Consider the following 6,000-nt stretch of genomic DNA (forward strand, 5'->3'; position numbering starts at 1 on the left):
TGCTGGAATATCTTTTAAGAACAGAGGTTGAACAAAGTAAAAAAAAACCTGCATCCAAATCACAGTCTTTTTAACCAATTGTGAAGGGATAATAGCTGATGGCCTTTGTTTCTCTCCTTTGTCTTGACATCTAGGTTTTAGGCTATGGATAGCTCCCAGCCAGGGTGAGGGTCCACCAAAAGGTGGGGAGATGGCTGTAAGCAGTAAGGCTTACCAAAGGAACAATGTGTAAAGCATTTAACAATGCCAAACAACAGAATAGGAAAGTCACATGACACGAATGAAACAGGACACCAGGTTAGAAAAATGGATTCAATTTTAAAGAATCTTTATAGTCCTTGCTCATCAAAGTCCACCTGGGGGTTCTGGAGATGTAGAATTTTAAGTTAAGATCTTGTTTCACAGGTGAGTGGGGTGTGACTCTGTCCACGGACTTTGGGGTCCCACAAAGTCCTCTTTGTAGGCTTCCAAGGGCTGCGGATGCAGACCATGCACTTTTGCAACACAGCGGTCACAGTGCAAATATTTGTTGGAGACTGGAGTACTTCTCAGGTGACTAATCCAGTCACTACCAACACTCACAGGTCCAGCAGACATGGGTGCACCTTTTGGCTATCTCCGAATAGTTCTTGGAGGTGACCAGCATCCTGTAGTGGCAGGACGTCTGCTGTAGTTACCAGAGAAGTGACTCGGGCTCCCTCAGCTTTAAGATCTCCCGTGCTGTTCTGGCGGCCAGCCAACTGACCTTTGGAGTCTTTGCTGCGGATTGGGGCTGGGGATCACCATTTCCCTGAGCTAGGCACAAAGAACAGGGTCCATACTCCACTAGCCCAAAGTGCAAGCGGTGCAGTTGCTCCAGCTTTGTAAGCTCCCTTTGAGCATTTCCAATGGGTGCAGAGTGGTCTTCATTTTGTCCCCTTTTCAGGTCCAGTGAGTACTGAGGGTCAATGTGCCAGGGGTGCCATATTTATCCCAGGACGTGCCCTGAGGGGACTATGGCCCTCATTACAACCCTGGCGGACGGTGTTAAAGCAGTGGTAATACCGCCAACAGGCCGGCGGAAAAAAAAATGGAATCACGACCATGGCGGAAACCGCCAACATAGACAGCCACTTTAACACTCCGACTGCCACGGCGGTAGAAACAAACACTGCGGCGGTAACCGCCGATAGGCGGAGGACAAAGTACCGCCCACTGTATTTCAACACACCTGTCCGCCACCTTTTCCGGGGCGGAACCAACGCTATCAAAAGCACGGCAGAAACAGTACACGGAAGGGAAACCACTCACCTATCGACACCCAACGAGGAACCAGGACGCCATGGAGCCCGAGTTACACGTACTGCCCATGCTGGTCTTCCTCCTGCTGTATCAGGAGCAGGACAGACGCCGTCGACGACCACAGTGAGTACTGCACCTACAACATAGGGGAGGGAGGAGGGAAAAGAGAGTGACACACACGCAACACGCAATACCCCCACCCCCACCCTCACCCACAAGACCATACACACAAATAAATGCAGCAACATTACATATACACCCCCTCTCCCCCTGGAAGAATAAAAGGACAAAATTAAATGATTGTAATGATTGTAATCATGAAAAATCAGATAGTGAAAGTTCAAAAATCAGTACATACAAATATGTACACCAACTACACAAGTCCGGATAGTGTACCAATCTTTGTCCGTGGACCAGTGGTCCCAAAATGCATGGGCGAAGCCCCACAAGATACCTGACTCGAAACGGAGAGAACACTGCAGGGGCATCAGATCGAAAATAAACAGGCACCTCAGGGGGAAGGGGAGGGGGGGCACCTCAGCCGGATGAGCGCACGACACCACTGCTCCTCAAGGGGGCTCCATGCCCATTGCTGTATCCTGGGGAGTGCAAAGCCACAGTCTACCAAGTCTTTCCAGTGGGTGGTTTGCCCACTGCTTTATCTTGGGGAGTGCAAAGCTGCAGTGTCTCAAGTCTTGCCAGTGGGTGGTTTGCCTACTGCTTTATCCTGGGGAGTGCAAACCCACAGTCTCTCAAGTCTTTCCAGTGGGTGGTTTGCCCACTGCTTTATCCTGGGGAGTGCAAAGCCACAGTCTCCTAAGTGGATGTGATTTCCCACTGGTTCTGGAGGGGGCTTGGTGCCCAGAGTGCTTCATCCTGCCAAGGACTGAGGTAGTGGATGTGATTCTCCACTGGTTCTGGAGGGGGCTTGGTGCCCAGATTGCTCCACATGCTGTGTGGCTGGTCCCATTACCTCACATGGGTGTGTGTGCCACGAGATTGCCTAGGAACAGGTAGCATGATACGCCATGGAGGCAGAGGCATACCCCACCCTGCTGCGGCTTCGCCTTCCACCTGCAGGTGCAAACAGTGATGAGAGGCATGCCTCATGGAAGCTGGGCAGGGTCCAGGAAGTCTCCTCCAGCCTCGGACGGCTGCCCACTGGGGATGGTAGACATGTCAGCTGTGGTGCCACTGTCCGAGCACGTCGCGGGGCTAGTGGCCGTGCTTGCGACGGTGTCTGTGGCACCTGTTGAGGGACACAGCAGGATGTCTCATGCAGCCTCAGATGGCCGCCCACTGGGGAAGATGCTGGGGACTGTTGCTGAGGCTGCAGACGTGCAGGTGGCGGTGCTGGTGTTCGCCGCCGTACAGGTTGGTGTAGTCGTTGACAGAAGGGGTGACACTAGTCCCTCAGTCTGTGCCACCGTGCCCTGTCCTGACCTGCTCTTCGGCTTTTGTCCCTTCCCCACCTTTGATGGTGCTGCAGGTGTCTTGCCACTGTCCCCTTTTGTTTTGGAGGAGCCCTTGGTGGCTGGTAGGTGCGGCTTCTCCCTCTGGGATGTGGGCACCTTCTTCACCTTGGCAGGTGGAGGAATGTCCTTGGCCTCGCAAGGTGGCACACTGGCAGCCCTGATGGGTGGCGCACTCGATGACCCCACAATTGCTGGCACCACTGTGCCTGGGGATTTGGTGGCTGAGGTGCTGGGCTGGGACCTGGAAAGCCTGGCCCTATGGGAAGGACGAGGGGGGTGTAGGGAAGAGGTCAATGTTAGCCAGGAAAAGCTTCTTAGACACACTGGGATGGGAAGATGGAGGGGGTTTGGGAGTGGAGGAAGAGGTAGTGGTTGTAGGAGGTATATGTTTGCTGAATTTGGGTGAAGGTGCATGGGCCGGAGGCTGTTGTGAGGTGGATGGCTGTTGGGTGGGTGTGTGCCTGCGTTTGTGTACTTTGGGAGGAGGGCTCACAGACACACTGGGAGAGGACACTGGGGAGGTGTGCATGGTAGTGGGGATGGTGATTGCACGTGAGCGGTGTGTGCTAATGGGCGTGCTGGTGATGGAGGTAGTAGCTGAGGATGTAGTGCATGCAGGTGTGAGTGGAGACGAGACAGGGAGGGAGGAGGAGGATGTGGAGGAGGGGACACAGTGAAGGGAGTGGATGTTGCTGTGTCTACATGGGGATGGTGCGTGTGTGAGTGCTTGTGAGATGTGTGGTTCTTATGTTTGCCATGTCCACTCTTGTGTGTTGATGAGTGTGCATGCTGGTCTGATGGTGTGCTTGGGATAGGCTGAGGTACAGGGGATTGGGTCGGGGTGGAGGAAGTTGGAGGGGGGAGGCTGGACACAGGGACAATGGCTGCCATCAGTGCCAGAGCCTGAAATGCTCTCTGTTGGGCCGCCTGCCCAGAATGAATGCCCTCCAGGTATGCATTTGTTTGTTGCAAATGCCTCTCAACACCCTGGATGGCATTCAAAATGGTAGATTGCCCAACAATGAGGGATCTCAGGAGGTCAATAGCCTCCTCACTGAGGGCAGCAGGGCTGACTGGGGCAGGGCCTGAGGTGCCTGGGGTGAAGGAGATGCCCACCCTCCTGGGTGAGCGGGCATGGGACACACGCTGAGAGGCTGCTGGGAGGGCGGTGCTGGTAGGGGGGGTGGCGGTTGTACCTGATGATGCGATGGGCACAGAGGTGCCCACCACCACAAGGGAGCTCTCATCAGAGGAGGAGTTGCTGTCGCTGGTGTATGCTCCTGTCCCGTCGTGGAGCTCCCCTCGCCCTCCGTCCCACTGGTGGCTTCAGACTCCGTTACTTCACCCTCCATGTGGGTTGCAGCTCCCTCCTGCTCCGGTGCCACTGCTCCTCTGCCAGATGATGCTATTGCACGCAAGAACAGGGAGACAAAACAAAAAGGGGGGGAAAGAAAGAAGAAACACATGTTCAGTGCATGCAACACCACTACCGTTGGCAGACACAACACACAGGGAGCAGCCCTATGCACTAAGCCATGCACTAACAGTTCCTAGCAAGTTCACATGCCCATGGGGGATGAGGCCTAAGCCCAATTGCTGCACACCTGGAAGTAACAGGAGCCTGACTAGGTATAGATGGCTCTTACCAGTAGTGGGGTTGGAGTGCCACAGAGCCTGCCTAACAAGGGACCTAGCCTACCTAGTTCGCCCGGGCCTAGGGGAACCCACAGCCCACTTCGACCACCCAGACATCTCGTAAAGCGCGCAGAGTCAGCAGAATTAGAGTGTACTCACCCCCTTGTGGCTGCTGTGATGCCCTCAAGCGCCCATCCAATTCCGGATAGGCCACCGCCAGGATCCGGTACATCAGGGGGTTCATGGTGCAATGGGCACCCCTTCCATGTCGGGAGGCCATCCCCAGTTGGGCCTCTGCCGTCTTCTTGCTCCAGCGGCGCAGGTCCTCGCATCTTTTACGGCAGTGGGTGCTCCGTCTATGGTAGACCCCCAGGGTCCGGACGTCCTTGGCGATGGAACGCCAAATACCCTTCGTCTAGTGGGCGCTGACCTAGAGGAAAAGTGAAGTAAAAATGGATGTTTCTAGCCCGTACATTTCATCTCACGCATTGCCAAACACCTCCCACCCTGGCCCATCCATACATACACACACAATCCTGACATGCTGGCCTGTCCCCCTCTCCACCCTCTTCCATCCACGACACTCCATACACTCATGTGCCATCCACCATGCTCACAGTGTACTCCCTGTTTGTCTGGAGGACCGTACAGTTGCGTGTACTGGGGGAGGACCCCATCCACCAGTTTCTCCAACTCCTCTGAAGTGAAGGCAGGGGCCCTTTACCCAGACACTGTAGCCATCGTCGCTTCCAGACACAGCAGCACTTGCAGTGTAGGTCCTCTCCTGTTGAAGGTCAGGTATCAATTGAGGGAACAGTAAGAAAATGGCGGCCACGTCCGCGGCGGTGCGTACCGTCACCGCTGGCGTACATCGCCATTGCCTCCTGGGACCCATAGGGCCCAATGTTAACCAATGCTGAATTGCGCCGTGGTCTTCGACCGCCCACTGCGACGGTCTACAATGCCAGCGCAGTTACCTCATTTCCCCTTGTCTCACCTTACAGGTCAGGAAGCCGCCATTTTAGGGGGCCACATGGCATAGAAAAAACTGTGTCACACCTATTTAGGCCTGGAATACAGACAGATACCAGCACATTGCGATTTTCCAACGTTTTACCAAATAACACATTGTGATACCTAAATGATGGATGACCCTCTGCTCGCTGTTCTCCTCCATAGGGCACTTCTGCTGGGGCAGGTGATAAGATGGCAGCATCCTCCGGTGTACAAACCCCTGGTGGACCTGCGGACAATGGAAGAGAGACACATCATTATCACATACAGACTTGATCATGCAACAATCCTGGAACTGTGTGCCCAGTTGGAGCAAGACCTGATTTCGGCTATCCGCCATCCCACAGGAATCCCCCCCTCTAGTGCAGGTTCTGTCTGTACTCCATTTCCTGGCCAGTGGGTCTGTTCAAACAACAGTGGCCATGGCATCAGGGATGTCCCAGCCAATGTTCTCTAACGTGTTGTCCAGAGTGTTATCTGCCCTGCTGAAACACATGCGCAGCTACTTCGTGTTCCCCCAGGTGGAGGATTTCCCCACAGTGCAAGGTGACTTTTATGCCCTGGGACATATCCCCAACATCATTGGTGCCATTGA

The sequence above is a fragment of the Pleurodeles waltl genome, chromosome 12 (genome assembly GCF_031143425.1).
Source record: "Pleurodeles waltl isolate 20211129_DDA chromosome 12, aPleWal1.hap1.20221129, whole genome shotgun sequence".
Lineage (NCBI taxonomy): Eukaryota > Metazoa > Chordata > Amphibia > Caudata > Salamandridae > Pleurodeles > Pleurodeles waltl.